The 20,147-nt window shown below is 39.5% G+C and overlaps 1 protein-coding gene across 3 annotated transcripts in view; it reads right to left on the bottom strand.

Annotated features, from left to right (window-relative positions):
- Positions 1-18,041: 18,041 nt before the first annotated feature.
- Micu3 (mitochondrial calcium uptake family member 3) overlaps positions 18,042-20,147 on the bottom strand; it is an 83,213-nt gene continuing 81,107 nt past the window's right edge. For all 3 annotated transcript variants that reach the window (XM_036209334.1, XM_036209335.1, XM_036209336.1), the window contains one exon: positions 18,042-19,140. The gene's annotated coding sequence lies outside the window, so the exon portion shown is untranslated. The remainder of the gene's footprint in view (positions 19,141-20,147) is intronic.

Genomic DNA, 20,147 nt, shown 5'->3' with positions numbered 1-20,147 from the left:
AAAGAAAGGAAGGAAGGAAGGAAGAAAAAAGTGTGGTTATGATATTACTATGATAAAATTTACCCCTTCTGCATTTCTCTCAACTTTTAATGTTCTTTACTTACTATTTAATATCATTCTGTGTCAATAAAATTTGTAAAATGTTAAGTAATTGTTGCTAGACATGGCTATACTTGGGAGGCTGAGGCAGGAGGATTGTTACAAGTTGAAGTCTAGCCTGATCTACATACTAAGTTCTCAGCTACTTGGGGCTATCTAGCAAGACTCTGCCTTGTTTTATTTATTTTTTTAATGGTTAAATAATTAGTATGACTTTTACTGTTCATACTGTAAAATGTCACTTTAAAAACATTTCAGGATATTTAACTGCTATGTAGACTCACTGAAATCACACAACTCATATCTCATGACACAGTGCCAGATGTTGTATCCAACTGCTCAGAATGCATACAACAGCCAGGCTCATGAAGACTGACAGGAAAAAGTTCATCCAGCATGTGACTAGCTGAGGAAATACTCCCTTAACACAGGGTCCTGGCAAGGTGAGTGCCACCATAGGTGCCTGGGACTCTATGCTATGACATAGGATGTTCAGGCCCTCTGCTCAGGACTGACTGGTGGCTGTCAATTTACCTCTGGTGCCTGTTGGGAGCCAGGCCAATCTGAGGCTTTCTCAGAGGCCCCAATGAGAGGACAAAAGGAATGTTAGTTCTGTGTTTTTGCCTACGGGCAGACTTGGCAAAGTCCAGTCTGGGGCTGTGGCCAAGTCCTCAAAGGACTCAAGTTTGTGGTTTCTGGGAACTCAACTCTTACCCCTGGCTGTGATTATCAGTCCTGGGGCAGCTGTGTCTGATTAGCCTCTGTTCTTTATTACTTAATCAGCTTTCTAATGACTATCCTATTCTCTCCCTGCAAATTGTATATAAAATGCTGTATTTCTTAATAAGCTTGCTTAGCATAAGACATAGCTTGTAAAGACCTTCTAATGCCAAGTTTTATCTTTATTTTCTGGTTCCCTGGTCTGTTCTCTCAGGAACCTGTCACAGAAAGATGAGTTGCTGGTCCAGGTTAGTAGCTGCTGTATTGATGCATTATGCTCTAGGCAATGTCAAGGCAGCCATCTCCTTTTCCATGCCCGCTGCCCCATCCCACAGGGGAAGGACAACCTTTAAGGATACTGCGAGCTTCACGCTACAAGGCTCCAACTACATTTATCAGGGGTGAAGAAGATTCATCCTCACTGGTGCGGGGCTTTGGCTGGGTACCAGCTAATACACCATGGCCCAGGCAACTGAGGGGGCATGGTGGCCTCCCACAGGCTCCACTTGGAGACTTTGTTTAGTCTAGGTGCCTTATTTCTTCCCAACCTACTCCTGCATCAGGGGCATGTAGGGTGGCAGAAATTGCCTGGAAAAGGTGGGGTTAGGTCAAGCAAGGCAGAAGGTGGCAATGGACCAATTCTTTGCAGATGTGGAGGAACTGAGGACAGTATCATGCGAGCAGGGGCTGTAAGCCACTCCATCAGCTCCACTCTCCCACGACTTCACAAACAAAGCACAGAATCAGAGACCAACTTATTAGGAACTTTGTGGGGGGGGGGGAGCCGGGCGGTGGTGGCGCACGCCTTTAATCCCAGCACTCGGGAGGCAGAGGCAGGCGGATCTCTATGAGTTTCAGGCCAGCCTGGGCTACCAAGTGAGTTCCAGGAAAGGCGCAAAGCTACACAGGGAAACCCTGTCTCCAAAAACCAAAACCAAACAAACAAACAAACAAACAAAAACAAAAAAAAACAAAAAAAACAAAAAACTTTGGAGGTCAGGAGAGACGGCTCAGCACTTGTTGCTCTCCCAAAGGACCATCTCTACCTCCATGGGATCTGATGCTTTCTGGCGTCCATGGACACCCACTATCATATGCATGTACCCCACACAGATATACATAATATACACATAGTTAAAATAAGAAAAACAAAGTAAATCTTCAAAAATTATGAAGAATTTCAGGAGGGTGTCAACAGACAATAAAAGCCATGTGTGTGGATCTTTTGATGGGACTTGTACAACAGCATGAAGCCAAACTATGCAGGAACACTGTGAAGGAATTAGTTTGTAATTCACAAAGAGGCAAAGTGTAAATAAACAACCGTTTAAAAATAAGATGAGAAGATAACTGTTTGAAATAATGGTTTCCTATAGTTCACACATGCACAAAATTAAATACCTATTTTATTTTTTAAATCACCTCGAATACCTATTTTTAAAAGTCCTTAAAAAATACAGTTTTAGGGTTCAGTGGTTAAGAGGACTGGTTGCTTTTGCAGAGGACCTGAGTTCAGTTCTTAATACCTATCTGGCTGCTTACAACTATCTATAATTCCAGCTCTAAGGGCTCCAATGCCCTTTGGCCTCTGAGAACACCAGGCATACATATGGCGCACAGCCACACATGCAGGCAAGTCATTCAGACAAATAAATATTTGAAAAGTAGGATTTTTAAGAAATCAAAATCCCACATTGCCATATTTGCCAACCCCACGGGTGTCAGGACTTCTTAGGGAGGAAGGTGAAGAGGCATTGTCTTATTTGATGAGTTATCCAAAAACATAAAACCAGGTTACAGAACGATCTCTGCTATGTGTATTAGTATTTTATATTGTTCTGGAAGACCTATTAACTCAAGAATACAGGAAACAGGTCTAAGAACAATAAGCATGGATATAAATAACAAAGTAATCTCTGAGGTCATTTACCTATAATACCACAAAACTGAGGGGGATTGGCTGAGAAACTCTCAGAGTGACCAAGAGTTCAGCTGAATGGCTGAACATATCAATTTCTCTGCCATATACCAACAGCAGTCAGGTTGAAAAGTTAATGAGAAAATTCCCTTTCTTCATACATGTTTATGATCTATTGCAGATCCTCTGAGAAGACAGTCTGTCTTAGGGGGGTGACAGCCATAAACTGGGGTATGAGAGCAGAATAGATGATTGAGATGATGGGACAAAGTTATAAAGGTATTCTGATGTTTAATGCTGTGGTACTTTGACATTTGGTGACCAGATATTTCCTCAAGCATTATTCTGGATGCCTCTGTGCGGGAATTTTTCAATGAGATCTGCATTGAAGTCAGTCGCCTGGGTAAAGCATTCTTTGCTGAATGGGTAAGCCACATCCAATCATTTGAACGCCAGAAAAGAACATAAAGGCTCATCTTGAGAGAGAGGAAGTCCTTCCCAAAAGACTGTCTTTGAACCCTCAGGTTTCCTGAATCTTTCGCTCTGCCAGCCTTCAGAGGAGCTAGCAGCTCCCCAGTTCTCAGGCCACAGGGACCCAGACTGAAAGCAGTTAGGACTTGTGTAGCCTGTCAACTCACGCCGACTTCATGGCTGTGGGTCAAGAACCCCACCACTGAGCTACTCGCCACCACCAGCAGCATATCTTACTTCCTGAATGGGGCATGGTTCCTCTAGATGACACACGAATTGTTCTCAACTGGAGAAAAAAAGAGATTCCCGTTTGGCTATTTTGTATTTCTTATGCACCTAGACCAATGTGTGGGAAGGTAGGTTGCTTTTAGAGTTGGAACGATTTGGTCTCTATTACCAATAGGAAAATGGGTTACCACTGTACATTTCAGTTTGGAGGACTAACGAAGCCAGGAGATCCTCTGGGGTTATTAGTACTCAGAACCACATAGTAAAGGACCTACAGCAATTCAAATGAAAGGGAGTGACAGAGGATTCAGACCTTCTAGGAATGAAGATCTGAATCAATCAACCAGCTAAAGAATCCTCAGCAGAGGCTCTGGCTAACAGTGGAGGCAAAACAAGAGTGACATGGGCCCCGTGTAACAAAGGAGATCAAAGGAATATCATGATTTTGTGCATTTTCTTGTTTTTTATTCATATGTGAATTAACTAATCTTTTCCTTTCCCTTAATTACACACAAGGTGCTAGAGGTTAACTCTATAATTGAATTTTAATGCAACAGAGCAATTATTGAAAATATGATGGATTTTTGAGGGGCAATTAATATAGAGCTTATGATGTATTTTTATCAGGCTGTGTATTTCAGTTTGGGAAGGCAGTGAGTCTTCTGTTGGGGGAAATAATACTGTCCCGTGGGATGCGACACACTGCGCAGGGTACATATGGAGGAGGATTGAGTGGTCAAAGGGGTAGTGTTATGTTCATTGATTTATTTCCTCTTACTCTGTAATCACAAAGCTGGGCTTTGCAAACATTTCTGTTGCTGTGTAGCCTGGTGTTAAACCTTGCAGGTAGAAGATTCTAGATGGATTTTCCCTCCCTGATTCTGGTGCTTCTGGAGTCTTGCAGAGTGCACTTTCTGTTCTATTGGTACCACTGTATATATTTCTTATGTGGTCTAGGTGCCTGCAGGTTACAACATTCTCCAGGACTTCCTTAGACTGGGGTGGGTATCTTAGATTCCATGACCATGCCATCAATTGCTCCACCCAAGGCCATTATTCCCCACACTCACTCTTTAGCCTTATTGTGGCAAAGCTACTCTGCCAATGTTCTAGGCTCCTGAAGAGGGCTGCCTTCTCCAGGCCACAGCTCCAACAATGCCTAGCGATCAGCAGCTGCCTTGGTTCTTACAGACTTGAGACAGCCGGGGCCTCTGACGATTGAGGATCCTTTTTTGTATAGACAGCCTCCCTGGCATCCTGGAGACTCTCAGCAAATCCCAATTATGCTCCAACTTAGGAGACGCCTACATGACTTCTTTCTGATGCAGGGAACAAGCTATGACTTTCTCAAGCAGTCTGGATCTCAGCTGTAGTAGTGGGAGTGCTACCTCAGGAGCCCGTCTCAACCCAAGCAGTGATGCTTATTTCCATTACTGTGTGGACTATATTTGGAATCCCCTCATTGACAGTTTCCAGGGAGGATTTACTGAGGTGGGAGCATTTACCATGAATGTGGGTGGCACCAGTCCATGGACATTTGAGTGCCAGACTGAATAAAATGGGAAAAGGGGAAAAATTAAGTGGGAAAATAAAATCAAAAAATAAAATGGGGGGGGGCAGCATTCATCTCTTGCTGCTTCCTGACTGAAGAAATGTGACCAGCTGAGTCATGATCCTGCCCCAGCTACCAGGGCCACCCTCAACACCATGCCTTAAGGGACTGTCCCTTCAAATTGCAAGCCAGAGGCTGGAGAGATAGCTCAGCAGTTAAGAGCTCTCAATGCTCTTCTGGAGGTCCTGAGTTCAATTCCCAGCAACCACATAGTGGCTCACAACCATCCATAATGAGATCCGGTGCCCTCTTCTGGCCTGCAAGGACACATGCAAGCAGAATAATGTATAAATAAATCTTTAAAAAACAAACAACAACAACAAAAACCAAATTGCAAGCCAGAATAATAGCTTTTGTGAGGTATTTTGTCACAGTGATGAGAAAATTAATGAATGAAGGTGTTCTTGGTAAGGTATTGTTAGAATTCTCTTCAGCTTCCACTAGTTAACTTTCTACTGTTCCTGTACTCTTTTATGATGGATAAAAGCGTTTAAATGGTTTTCCTGCTGAAATTGTTGTGTGGCTTCTGTCTCCTAATGACTCCAACAAACGTATCTGCTGACACTCCTTGCCTAGTGGTCTATTTTGTCTGAGGCCAGTATAACCATTTTAGTTCCTTATTATTAGTGGTTTTCTCCACCATCTTTTGTATACACTATCTATGTCTTTATATAAGTAAAGTATATCGCCACTAGATAGTAAATAATACTTATTAAAAATTCAGTAGTTAGGGGCTAGGGAGATGACTCAGTAGTTAATAACACTGGCTGCTATTCCTAATGACCTGTGTACAATTCCCAGCATCCATATGGAGGCTCACAGCCATCTGTAACTCAAGTTCCAGAAGAGCTCACCAAGCATGTACAGACACAAATGCAGACAAGACACTTATATACGTAAAACAGAGACCATTTAAAAAATACAATATTTTATTGGAATGCTGAGTCAACTTCAAGTTAATGTAAGTATTAATCTGTCATTGCTACAGCTAAATATGTGAAGCTGAATGACTTTGTTTTTACTTTTATTTATTCATTTAGTTCTTTTGAGACAAGATCGTCCATATCCCTGGCTGGCCTTGAACTTGCTATGTAGTTGAGGATGACCTTGAACTCCTTATACTCTTGCCTCCACTGGGATTACAAGTGGGTGGCATGCCTGGTTTACGTGGTGCTGAAATGAAGGCCAAGCTCAGTGCTTCATGCGTGCTGACTAAGCACTCTACTAATGGAGCTGTACTTCCTGCCCCCAACTTCGGTACTATAAAGACTTATTCTGTCCTAGTTCTGGGTTTTAGAAACCGAGGTGCTAATATCAGCTTGATGGTAAGGCCTGAGTGGACAGGGTTATTATTAGCAGGCGCATAGGTGGGAGGAAAAGGTCACATCACCAGATGGGGGCAAAGGCATGGGTCGGGATTAATACCCTCTTAAACAATCTCATTCTTGCAAAAAAACTCACTCCAAGATATCAGTCTTCCCTTGAGAGCAGGGCCCACAGTGAACCAAGTAAGGGCTTCCCACCAGGTTCCACCTCCAAATGGTTCCATAATCTCCGACATGGACAACACAGACGACCAAACATATAACATACGAACCCTTCCTTCATAGTCAAACCATATCACACACCACAGCATGGAATTATTATTAACTTGTTGGATTCATGCAATTATTTTTTTCTATGTATTTTTTTCTTGCTTGTTCCTTCCTGCCTCATGGGTAACTTCATCACTGCAACTTATCTGGTTTATGGCCCTATGGTTATACCATACATTAGTTGAATGAACTCTTCCATCACCACAACTGTGATGTAAGGATTTTACAACAAGCTACTTCCACTTATCACTTTCTGTTCTTTGTGGTATCATCATCAAACATTTTAATGATTAAATTCAATAATACATTATTCAGCTTTAATCAGTTAATTGCCTTTCTATACATTTAAGAGTACTGTGTATTTACTGAAAGATCATTTTGTACCCATCAAGGTTTTTGGATAGTTTTATTTTCCATGTCTAGGTAATTTCTAGTTTTTCCTATGGTGCCAGTCTGCTGGCTTTCTCTCTTAGTCTTCATCTGAAGGTTCTTTCCTATCATCATCAGGGTGGAAGGCAATTCTTCTGGATAAAGCCTTCTAGGTTAACTCTTTGCATTTTACAGGTATGGCACCACCGTCTTCTGTTCTACTCTCACATTACTCTCTGTCATCTCCATCTTTTGTTACTTGTTCCAAGACAATTGTTTTTCCAGAGATTTGATTGGATGCCATCAAGTGTGGGTTTTGTTTAGGAGTCATTAAATCTGACACTCTGGTTTATATATCTCTTTAAATATGGAAAACAAATTGGCTATTACCTCTTTAATATTCCTTTGGTGCCTAATCCTTCTTCATCCCATTATCCTTAGGGAGCTATTTCATGTGCTTCCATATATCAGTAAGATGCTATTTTTTGAGTATCCTTTTTCTTTGTGCATCCATTTAGATAGCTAGTATCTTCTTGCCTTCAAGATTAGCAGTCTTTTATTCCTCCCCTAAACTTTCATTAACTCAGTTATTGTCATGCTGGCCTAGAACTCAGCATATAGACCAGCCTGGGTTCAAACTCATGAAATTCTGCTTATCTCTGCCTTCTGAGTACTGGGATTATAGGTATGCACTACCAAACCCAGGAAAAAATATTAATAATAATAATTATTAATTTCCTTTGGTTTTTACAGTTTTCATTTTTCTATATATAATTCACATTTCTATTATGTTCGATTTTTCATTTAGTTTCTTGAACTGAGTTTTTCATAGCATGCAAGGTTTTTAATCTATTAATTCAAATACTGGGGTCATTCCTAGATGTACTTCTTTGGACTTAATTTTCCCTGTTTCTTAGTAGGTACAATACCTTTTTACTTCATAGTAGGGGCAAGGGACACTGTACTGGTTGGGTTTTGTCAACTTGACACAAACATAGACATATTCTGAGAAGAGGAAACTACTATTGAGAAAATGCCTCCATAAGATTGGCCAGTAGGCAAGTCTGTTCAGCGTTTTGTTAATTAGGGATTGATGTAGTAGGGCCCATCCCACTGTGGGCAGTGCCACCACTGGGCAGGTGTGCCTGAGTGCATACAAACGCAGCAGAGCAAGTCAGTAAGCAGTGTTCCTCCATGGCCTCTGTAGCAATTCCTACCCCCAGATTCCCACCTGAGGTTCCATGTGACCTCCCTGAATGATGGACTGACCGCACGCTGTAAGCTGAAATAAATCCTTTCCTCCCAAGTTGCTCTTGCCTGTTGTCCTTTTATTCAGTTGTTGCTGCCTTTAAGTCACAGCTGTCCCAAACAGCAACTGCAACTCTGCTGCTAACAGCATCAGTGAGGCCGCAAGGGCTGTAGCCAGAGGGAGTTACGTTCCTTCAGGCACTGACCCTTTCAAAGCTACAACAGAACTTAACTAAAATCTCTGTACCTCTAGAAAACTCAAGATTCAAAGGTCAAGGTGGAATTCTGCTTTTCAGAGAGGTTGAATAGCAAGTAGCTCGCCTCCTCCAAAAGCCCTCATGCTTCTCCTTGCCCCTCTGTTAAAAACCCTCCTCCACTTGGTTCTTCTCTACCACTTCCTGTCAGCTAGTGGTTGACGCAGCCTCCTGACCACAGGTGAATTTTATTTAATCAAACACATCTTTGCATCATTAAACAAATGTTCCAGAGCATAAACAAAAGTAATACAACTTAAAGGAATATTCTACAACACTTGCCCATGGTGTTTTATCACAGAAATAGAAACCATAGCTAAGACAGATACTGCTTTATCAAAGGCAGAAGGTTTTGTCTTTAATATGTGGGATACTTAGTGAGACCTGTAAGTTCTGATTTGAAGTCAGAAACCTCAGCACTGTGACTGCCAGGAGCTGTTTTCTGCCATGCTCCCCTGCATTTTGCCCTGCTAATGTTCATCTTGACATTCCATCAAAGACTTGGTACTCAGCAGACCTCAGGGCTTCTTTGTGTAGTTTCCTTTGGTGCTCTCCTCCCTACACAACTACCAAGTAACTGAATTCTGGTCTCATTTCTGCCACCCCAATATTTTTTCTTCTTTGTTGAGTTCTGGCTACCTACAGTGTACACCAAAGCAGAAAGCCAGAATGAATGCAGAGATGGATATCATTTTCCTTTCTCTCAAGTAAAGAACAAAATCCCAACTGTTGTTCCTTTGTTCTTTGTTGTACAATGTTGTAGCTCTTTGTGGTGGAAGATCCACTTGATAACAGTTACTTGGCCAAAACTATCCACTGTGATTTCAATTTCAGCTCTATTGTTTATTTTCTAGAAATTCTACCTACTAACTGTACTTATTTAATTCCTAGTAGTCTAAAAAATACTCTATGCATTTCCCTGGTTTACTTCACATGTATCTCTTTTGCATTTTTTACTCTGTGTAGATGAATTGCTAAACGGTCTTATTAAATAAAAAACCCAGAACTAGATATTGAGGTTAAAACCTGAGAGATCAGAGGAATAGGAAAAGCCACAACCAACCTCACCTTACCAACCCTCAGCTTCAAGAGAGACCAATTTCTCGTATACCCACACCTATATGCCTTTCTATTCTGCTATTTCATTTGCTCTCTCTGTTCAGCTACATCACTTCCTCTTCCTGCCCAGCTCTGTCACTTCCTGTCTGTCTGTACAAACCTCCAAACATTTATAGTAAACTAGTGTTGGAATTTCAGACATATGCCACCACAGCTGGCTCTGTTCCCACTGTGGCCTTGAACTCACAGAGATCCAGACAGATCCCTGCCTCCTGAATGATAGGATTAAAGGCATGTGCAACCATTGCCTGACTTCTATGTTTAATATATAGTGGCTGGCTTTTTCTTCTGATCCTCAGATAGACTTTATTGGGTTGCACAAATAAAGTATCACCACAGCTCTGTTCTAACATCTATATTCTTGGAGTCTAAATTCAATGTTGCTGTTAATTCTAATCCATAGTTGCTTTCCTGTTCTGCATTTGTCAGAATCTTTTAAAAAAAGATTATGCTTGGGGCTGGAGAGGTGACTCAGCAGTAAGAGTTCTTGTTGCTTTTGCAGAGGACCAAGGTTTGGTCCCCAGCACTTACATGGCAGCTAACAACCTTTTGGAACTCTAGTTCCAGATGATTTTATGTCCTTTTCTAGTTTCCACAGGAACTGCATACACTTGGTACCCATACACATAAAATAAACATAAAATCTTTTTAAAAGAAGTCATGCTGTGCAGCCCAGTTGTAGAATACTTGTCTAGCAAGCATGAGGCCTTGGGTTTAACACTCAGCAGCACGCATACACAAGCACCACACACTGTGTCTGTAATCTATGAGGAACTCCTAAGATGTTTTTTCTGCTTCACCCAGTTGTATTTGTGCACACACATGTGCTTGTGTACACACATGTGCTTGTGCACACACATGTGCTTGTGCATACTTCTCTCAGAACCCCTTCCTTACGATTTCTAACTCAGAGAAGTCTAATTGCCATTTCAAGCACATTATATTCACATTATTAGTAGAAAACCATGGGTTCAGAGCAACCTCCCCCCCTGCTGATTGCAGGCTCACTACTGTTAAAGTTCCAGCTGCCACTACATCCCTTTGTTCTGACCCAGGCCCCTCTTCTGTACATTTTGGTTCCTGTTTGCTTATAGCAAGTTGAGTTCTGAGCCATCTGGTTCCCACCCATGACTACCTGAAGCTCAACTCTCAGATTTTTAAAATTTTTCTTTTTTCTATATTTTTTTTGAAGGGGGAAAATATCTCTGGATACTATAACCACTAGAACATATTTGGGGTCCAACAACTGTGGATAGGAATTAAGCTTAGTTTTGAAACTGCATGTGTCTGAAAGCAAAAACACACATGTCCATTTTCTGCTCAGCAAAGTATCAGAAGCAGAAACTGAGTTGTTAGCATAGCCTATTTAGCCTTTGTTTATTTCCTAATTTACTTCTCAGTCCAAGTATAAACTAAACACTTCGCATGGACCAAGCTGTTGTAAATGTTAGAAGTACACACGTGACAAATGAAGGCTGACATTCGGCTATGCTTTAATAGGCTGAACAACTAGCAAATCCTATTCTTCTATTTGTTCCTTTTGCAATAAGACTTGACATCACCTTCTCCTCTTTCTTAAATTCACTTGCTTAGCAGGCACAATGCAGGTTTGATGTGCAATCTGATTTCAAAAGGATCTTTGAGACAGCTAATCTGTACATTCGCTGTAATTAAATATTACAGCACAAATGGTACATAAGATACCCACCTTCTTGAGAACTTCTCAGCACCAAAGAGAAATGACATAAAAAAGTATAGATTTCATGGCACTTATTTTTAGGTTTTCAGCTTGAACTTTTAACTCGCATAGTACACCTAGAGCAATGAATCTACAGCACAGAGTGGATATTTTCATTGTCTTCCACTCTGCCCCAAACTCTCACTTTACCTGCTCTAAAACCTGCGATCATATTAATCTGTTTACCTGTAAGCTCCCTGCTTCCTTACTTGCATGCTTCAAGCTGCCTGTCTGGAAATATTCCTACAGAGATGCCATGCTGAAGTACAGTTGCCATTAAGTTTAGTGTCTCACAAATAAATGTGATTAAAAATATTTATCAAGCCGAGATGCCCAGTGTTAAAGACTATGCTTGTCTTGATGTATAAATAACGTGAGTAAAAGCATGTACTGCTCTCACAGAGGACCTAGGGTTGTTCCTCAGCACTCATGTTGCATGGCTCACAACTGCCTGTAGCTCCAGTTATGGAGGATCTACTACCCTTTTCTGGAATCTGTGGGAACTGCCCTACATACACACATAATCACAAATAAAATAAACCTTAAATTTCCTTGAAGTAAACATGAGGCTGGAGAGGCACAGCTCAGTGTTTGAGAGCAGTTGGTGCTCTTACAGAGAGAGGACCCAGGTTTGGTTCTGAGCATCCACATGGAGACACACAACTAAGTGTAACTCTAGTTCCATGGAACCTGACTCATTTTTTGGACTTTCCGTGCACCGGATATACATGTAGTGACATACATACATATAGATAAACAATAATACATATAGAAAATAATAAATCTTAAAAAAAAAGTAGTTATGTTAAAATATTCAAAAATAGTTCCATAGTGGCTCAAGAAATTGAAAAAAAATAACAAAAGTTCAAATGTTCAAAGGCAACCATTTTTAAGTTTCTTATATAGATTTCCAGATATATTCAGAACATGGAGTTTAAGTATTCTATGTCATTTTGGACACACATTTCTGCCATTCCTTGAAATGATACCAAAATAATAGAATAAAAGCTGATTTTTTTAAAAGTATTCTTCTTCATGGACAAAAACACTGGCAATGATACTACAGGGAAAGGATTTTTAATTTTAATTTCAGAAATGGGCAGTAACTAACTTCGGTCAAATGAATGCAAACACCTATAACAGGAGAGAACTCTGGTTCTCTATATAGAGGTGGATTCCCACAGCTGAGTTCCTCAAAGCTTGGGATGAAGGATCATGGCACCGCAAAGCTTGCATTATAAATGCATGGCTGGCTGAAAGGCTGTTTCAGGGTCCTCCCTGCCCTTCCCTTCTTCCTCCTCCCTAACATACACCAGCAGAAAGCCCTCCAAAGCTTCCAAAGGATTCCATGCTCAGATGGAAAAGCTCTAAGGAACAAAGAGGGTGGGGGTGGTTCAAGATCTCTTTCATGTATTCAGCTCTAAACAAAATAAAAATGAAGCTTTGAACTATCTGGTAGAATCCTAGCCAGAGAAAAGGCTTGTCAGTGTTGATAGTAACGGGCTTCATAGTGAAGCAGGCTGGCCAGAAGAGCAGAAAGGGCAACCTGTCCCTTAAAACCTCATCCTCTCCACACACAGATCCCAATGTGTTATAAAATACAAGCACACAGCGAAGAACTACTAGCTATGGAACACACACCTGTAATATGAGAGGCCTGACACACAAAAGCACAAAAAAGAATGAGGTAATAAAAGAAGTAGGAGAAAACATCAAATAAATGAGAACTAGACAATTAGAAATAAGTAATGTATACATGAAACAAAAAAAGAGGACAGAAAAATTCAGAACATAAATGGTAGAATTAAAAATAAATCTAGGTGCTGGAGAGATGGTTCAGTGGATAAGAGCACTGGCTGCTCTTGCAGAAGACCAAGGTTCAAATGCCAGCACCCACATGGTGGCTCCCAACCACCTGTAACTCCAGTTCCAAGGGATCCGATGCCCCCTTCTCCCCCCCCCCCCCAAGCAACAGGCACACATGTAGCAAACAGACATGCAGACAAAAATGCGGACACACATAAAATAAATAACTAAAAATACTTAAAAACTATCTAAAGAGATGGATAAAGACAACAAGGTATCTCAAGGAGACAGAGGGATGAACAGTGGGGAGGAAAAGATTACACGTTGAGCGTAGAAGGTGCAGTGTCTGAGTAACAGATCATTTCAGGAAAAAACAGGCAGAGGGGACAAAAGGAGAGGCCGTTCTCAGAATACTTACTTCAAAAATTCCTTTCAAAACTGGACGTTGAGAGTCCACAGATGAAACGCTGCCGTGCCAGCACTGCCAATGGCTAAAAGGCATGCTGCATCAAGGGGCAGCAAGGAGAGCCTTACCAGAATGGGGACAGCAAAAGCCTGCAGCTTCCACTTCAGAGGGAGCCAGGTGAGACGAATCTAGAATGAAGCAGTGACAAGTAAATGAGGCACATAAACTTTTCAGCGAGCTGAAATGGGGAAAGTTATCAATTGTGACAAAAAAGGAGAGTTTATAGCTCGTTGGCTTTTAAAACATATACAATGCAGTGGCTGTGAACCTTCCTAATGCCGCAACCTTTTTACACAGTTCCTTGTGTTGTGCTGGCCCCTGATCACTAAATTATTTTGTTGCTATTCCATAACTGTAATTTTGTGGCCATTAGGAATTGTAATATAAATATTTGTATTTTCAGATGGTCTAAGGTGACCTCTGTGAAAGGGTCATTTAACCCCCAAAGGGATCGTGACCCACAGGTTGAGAATAACCATATAATGAATACAATTGCAATACAGTACTATGTAATGAAAATATATTTTGAGCACAACAGTAGCAGAGTACACATTTTACACCCTACTGTGTTGTCCTATAAATGTCCTGCAGATCATATCAATACCATAAACAAATTCCCTATTTTTCCATGATATACCATTTCACTGAAACCATAGACTTGTAGACATATAAAATTATAAATGTGAGTGTATACATTGTGATACTGTGTTCCAGAAGTAACATCTGGGGGAATAATTTTGTTTCATTCAGACAGCTTCACCAGCACTGGTAGAGGGCACCAAACCACCCCACATACTCATGAGCCCTACATACTACAAAACCATCTTTGCCACCTGGAACTCACATGAAAACTCATTATCACTTTTTACCTTTATGTGCATGTGCTTAAAATTATTTTCCATGCTGTGTCTCAATTTAAAAAAAAATCTCTTCCCCTTCAGATCCTTTTCCATGTACTTAATTCTCATTAACATGTGTCCCTTTGTCCTTCACAAACAGGACAAAATTATCCCTGCAAGATGAATTTCATAGTACCTGTTTAAAAAATTTAATTTCTTTATTGACTCATTTGGAGTTTCACATCATGCACCCCAAATCTGTTCACCTCCCGCTTCCCCCATATCCTCCCCTCATCCCTGCCACACCCCCACGTAAGGAAACCAATCAAACTACGCAAACAAGGGAACAAAAGCAAAAACAAACCATACAAACCAACCCAAACCCAAACCAAACCAAGCCACAAATCACAACAATAGAAAAATCTCTTTGCTTCTGCTTTCCTGCTTCTTCAACATCTCTTCATTCGTCCTGGTGGCAATGGAGGCTTCAGTGCACCATATAGTACACCTCTTTGTCCATCTGTTTTACTGGCAAGAGTTTATTGCAATGAGGCACTGGTCTGGTTCAAGGTCTCTGGATTCGGGTACACCATCATCACTGGACCCTCACCAGAACTCCCCTGGGACATCTTGTGGCTGCCATGAGTCTTTGCGATCTTTCAAGTATTGTTTCATAGAACCGGTCCCTTTAGCAGCTCCAGCAGGTCCTAGATGGGGTAGGTGCTGGGGTTGGTCAACCCAAGGCCTGGCTGTGGGGCTGGTTGGTAGCCATGCTGGTCATTCTGGGCCCCTGGAGCCACTGACCTCAGGAGAGGGGGTGGAGGCAGCCCCCCTTCCTAGTAACCATTTTATGTTCTACAAGCATTGCATACTTACAATTTTATAGGTATGTTCTTATTTTTAAGATGTCAAAAATATTTATTATAACATAAAGACAATTAATTACAAAGATATTTCACAGAATTCAACATGTGACATTATGGGATAAGCCATTATTTTATGAACTGCTAAGAAAGTAAAAATGCTGCTCATAAAAGAAAAAAATATAATACTTAATGCTTATGGTTTTTATTTTACTTACTGAATATTATACAATTCACAGTTTCACATCCTTTGGGAATACAAACACTGCAATTTAAAAACTGTTTATTTATTGATAGCAGAAGTGGGATGAGGTGTGGTGACACACATCTAAATTCCAAGAACTCAGGAGGCTGAGGTCGAAGGACTGCTAGAGTCCAGGAATTTGAGTCTATCTGTGGTGGTTTGAAAGAAAATGGCCCCCAAAGAGAGTGGCACTACTAGGAGGTGTGGTCTTGCTGGAGTAGGTGTAGTTTTATAGAAGGAAGTGTGCCACTGTGGGGGCTTTGAGGTCTCATATGTGCTCAAGCCACACCCAGTGAGACAGACCACTTCCTGTTAACAGCAAGTCAAAGTGTAGGACACTCAGCTACTTCACCTGCACTATGTCTGCCTGCATGCCACCATGTCCTGATGATAATGGGCTAAATCTCTGAAAATGTAAGCCACTCCAATTAAATACTTTCCTTTATAAGAGTTGCTGTGTTCATGGTGTCTCTTCACAACAATAAAAACCCTAACTAAAACAACATCCTTGGCTACAAGGTCAGACTTTAATTAAACTAAAACCAAACCAAAATAAAACAGGAGAGAAAGATAACTAACAGACTTTTAAAATGTAACTTCTAGGTGTTCTCTTACCAAGTTAATGCCTATAAAAAATAGTAACATGGGCTACTATAGTTTTGGCTTTATTTTAAGCCATTTAAATGTTTGGTTCTGTGAAACAAAATAGACTCTGTTAAGTCACATGTCAGCTTTCTGAAAATCTTTCTAGTACTAACAGCTATAGTTCTATACGATAGGGATCTCTCTGAAACACTCTGAGAAGGCTCCAAGACTCTGCAGTTTACTATCTATAGAGGTATTTGTAAGTTCTTTGACGGCATAGGAAACTATGGAAGTGGATTTAAGATCAATTGTAACCCATAAAGATTTCCCAAGTTAAGAAATAATATTTTCAGAAAGAAATTAGTTCATTGATATACACAATAGCTTTAAGATCTATAGTAATAATCAGACTTTAAGCTAAAACAATTTATTATAAACTATTCTGAAAAGTACCAAGTATCACTTATCATGTAGAGTTTATTTAAAAAGCGTAACATTAAAATTTTATGTAGAGTTTAATGTTTGTCAAATCTGTATAATTTGTAGAGGAAAAATTTGAAGCTAACATGTATGTATTTAGTGCATTATTTGCAAAACATTCAAAATATTTCAGTTGATGTACTCAACACCCCAGTGAGATATTTCTACCTCCATTTTATAGACAAAAAAGTTTAAGAGTGATACAAAGGGAATTGTTGTAATTCACTATTCTCTTACCATGTTAATTCATCAGAATATTTTATTTATTTTCATTTTATATTATCTTGCCACCTTACAAACAGACCCATTCACAATAAAGAATAGTGACTATGCTCATATTATGGGTGTTATTTCCTTGGGACAATGACACGACTTACAAAGGATCTTTAAATAGGTTATTTAATTTTTAGTCCATATTAACAAGGTTTCCATTTATTTATGATAAATGCCAAAGATAATTTGTACTTTTTCAATTATTTTACATTTCCATATATTACCAAGAACGTTCCAGGCCTGAGGCATGATAAATGAGTAGGTAGGTAGGTAGGCATCTCAGTCTAGACATCAAATGACTAAAATTTCAAAGCAGGTGAAATTAAATAAGTATACTATACTATTTTGTACAATATATTTCTATATTGGTGCAATAAATAATACCAGACAAAGAGTGTGGAAAAGTCTAAAAAACACAAAATCAATACTAATAACCCTGAAATAACATTACTTTTATAAATAAGCTGATGCAGATCAGGTTCACAGTCAATAACTTAGAAAAATAAAGCCAGTGTTTCCTATTTTCATATGCAAAAGAAAGTAATGGTTGGAGTGTATGCAACTTATACTAATTAAGTCTTATGGAAGAAGATAAATGAATCTATTAATCTTTTAGACATTAGATTAATAACATAATACCTGCAATATATAAATATATTAACTTAAACTCATTGCTTTATTTTATAATACCTTTGTATAAACCAGTTTTATCAGGTAGCCAAAGTTCTATTAAGTATTCTAAAATTCTTTTTTAATGTGAAAAATCTAAGATTTCTTTTTCCTCTTTCCTTCCTTCCTTCCTTCCTTCCTTCCTTCCTTCCTCCCTCCCTCCCTCCCTCCCTCCCTCCCTCCCTCCCTCCCTCTCTTCCTTCTCTTTCTTTCTTCTTCTTCTTCTTTTAAAATCTGTTTGCAGTGTTGGGAATGGCACCTGAGGCCTCACACATGCTAGGCAAGAACTCTGCCAGCTACTTATTTGCCCAGCATTTTTATCTTTGGCAGGGTTCTTCTAAGTTGCCCAAGTGCCCTGAGCTTGTATTACAGCCCAGGTAGGCCTTGAGTTGTGACTGTCCTGGCTAGTTTTTCTCAAGTGTTTTGTTTTCAACAGAAAGTTTTATTTTCCTTTTTAAGACATATTATTTCAACAAAACAAATTATATATAAATGATTCATCACTACTGGCTGTTTGGATCAATTTTGCATGTGGTCCTTTTGCAAGAAACAAAAGATTATCTTTTATCTATTAAATGTACATCAATCTTCTAAATCACTTATATTAGTTTTGATGTTATAGACATATGTTAATAATATCCAGTACATTACTAATATTATTTCCACATATTCTACTTGCAATTAGGAGCAGCACCACGTTTACCCCATGGTAATTACTACTACCAATGTCCTGGCTTCTAGCATCAGCATGTGGTCACTATGTTTTCTTCAAAAAAAAAAAATCTAAATTGTTTTTTAAATAAAATACCTGAAATCCTGTTGACTTTGGTACAAAAATAAAACAAAACACATAAAGAAGAGCAAAAACAAACAAAAATTTACACAAATCCAACAGTGTATATCACATAAGTACTTTTAAAAGTTGAAAGTACAATGTAAACCATCATATTATCTAGTAAATTTTCACTTGTTTTCTGAAATTACTTCAGTGTAACTAAATACAAGGTAAATAACAAGGACTTACGAATAAGTCTAAGGGCCCTAAGACAAGTCAGAAGCAATATTCATTGCCTGAAAACAGGTTTACAGTCCAAACCAGAAGAAAATGTGTTTCTGCTTTTAAGCTATCTATATTCTATTATTCATAAATTCTTTTGAAATAAAGACATTTCTAATAAATAAATAGACATCTAAATACATTCTCAGTTACTGGGACTACCCATGTACTTGTGAAGGGAATGAAAAAGTTCGGACTTCCATCAGTCAAGGTGAAAGGTCAACTGATCACATTAAGCATCTGCAGTAAGTGTTCTCTTGGTGGCACTGGGGATCAAACCCAGGGTTAAACCTTGTAGTTAGAAGATTCAGTTCTCCTCTGTTTCACATTGACAAACTCAGTTTAAGGAAAAAAATGTAATTTCATGGTATTTCACTTTCCCTTTATTTTCTGCATGCTCTGACTTCACACTTGGATCCACACTCAGAAACTTGCTTCTTGTCTTGTCACATAGATCATAATCTTTCAATCTTTGTTTTAGGAGGATCTAGTTTAAAAAAAAAAAGACAACCCACAATGCCAAAGCAATAGTTATGTAATGTAACTTAAGGTAATGACATTAATCAAAATTTTCACAAAAATTACATGAAGCAGTCAGGCATCTAATTAAAAACTGAGCATATGAAATATAAAAATAAAGTATTTAAAAATTCATAGCTTTTTAAAAACTGTATTTATCTATTCATATTTGTGCATGGGGGCAGCATCTGAATGTATGCATGTGGGAGTCTATTATCTTTCCATCATGTAGGTTCAAGTTGTTTGGGCCAAGTGCATTTATCCACTAAGACATTTCACTGCCCCCAGTGCATATTTTGTTAAGAAACTTCTTTAGTACTCAGTTTCAGAAAGGCATAGATTTAGGTAATCATTTTGATCTATGGTTCTACACACTAATACATATTACCAGTAGGGTCTGTGTGATGCTATTACAAGTACAATGGGGACACCATATACAGAGATGTATAAATGGGATGGTACTGGTCCTTCAGTGAGTTGTTCTTGTTCCATAAGGCAGTACACAGTTTCTTAAAATAGAAGTATGGAAGACCCTAGGTAGCTAAATCACAAGTTACCTTAACAGATAAATAAGCCTGCTTGTCTCTCAATGTCTTGGACCACTGCTTCCCCAAGTGCATTCCATATAATACTAGCCCTCCAAACTACCCCACAAAACACTCATACTGCAGCTTCTCTGCAGAAAGACAAAAACTAATAGTAGCACAGTGAAAGCTGATCAATCTATGAGGAACACAGTAATGTGGCCATTTCTTTTACATTTCTCAAAGTTGACAAAGTGTGATGGCTGGTTAGTGTCGACAACTCGAGAGGATCTGAGATGACCCAGGAGACAAGCCTCTGGGCATGCTTGTGGGGAGTGGAATGGATTGCATGGTTGGAGATGGGATGACTCACCACTGACTGGGACTCTGAACCATATAAGGGGCGGGGCAGTAGGCAGCAGTATGCAGTCATTGCTCTCTGCTTTCTGAC

This window comes from Onychomys torridus, chromosome 17 (genome assembly GCF_903995425.1).
Source record: "Onychomys torridus chromosome 17, mOncTor1.1, whole genome shotgun sequence".
NCBI lineage: Eukaryota > Metazoa > Chordata > Mammalia > Rodentia > Cricetidae > Onychomys > Onychomys torridus.
Note: the sequence above shows the minus strand (reverse complement) of the source record. Positions and strands in the feature narration are given on the sequence as shown.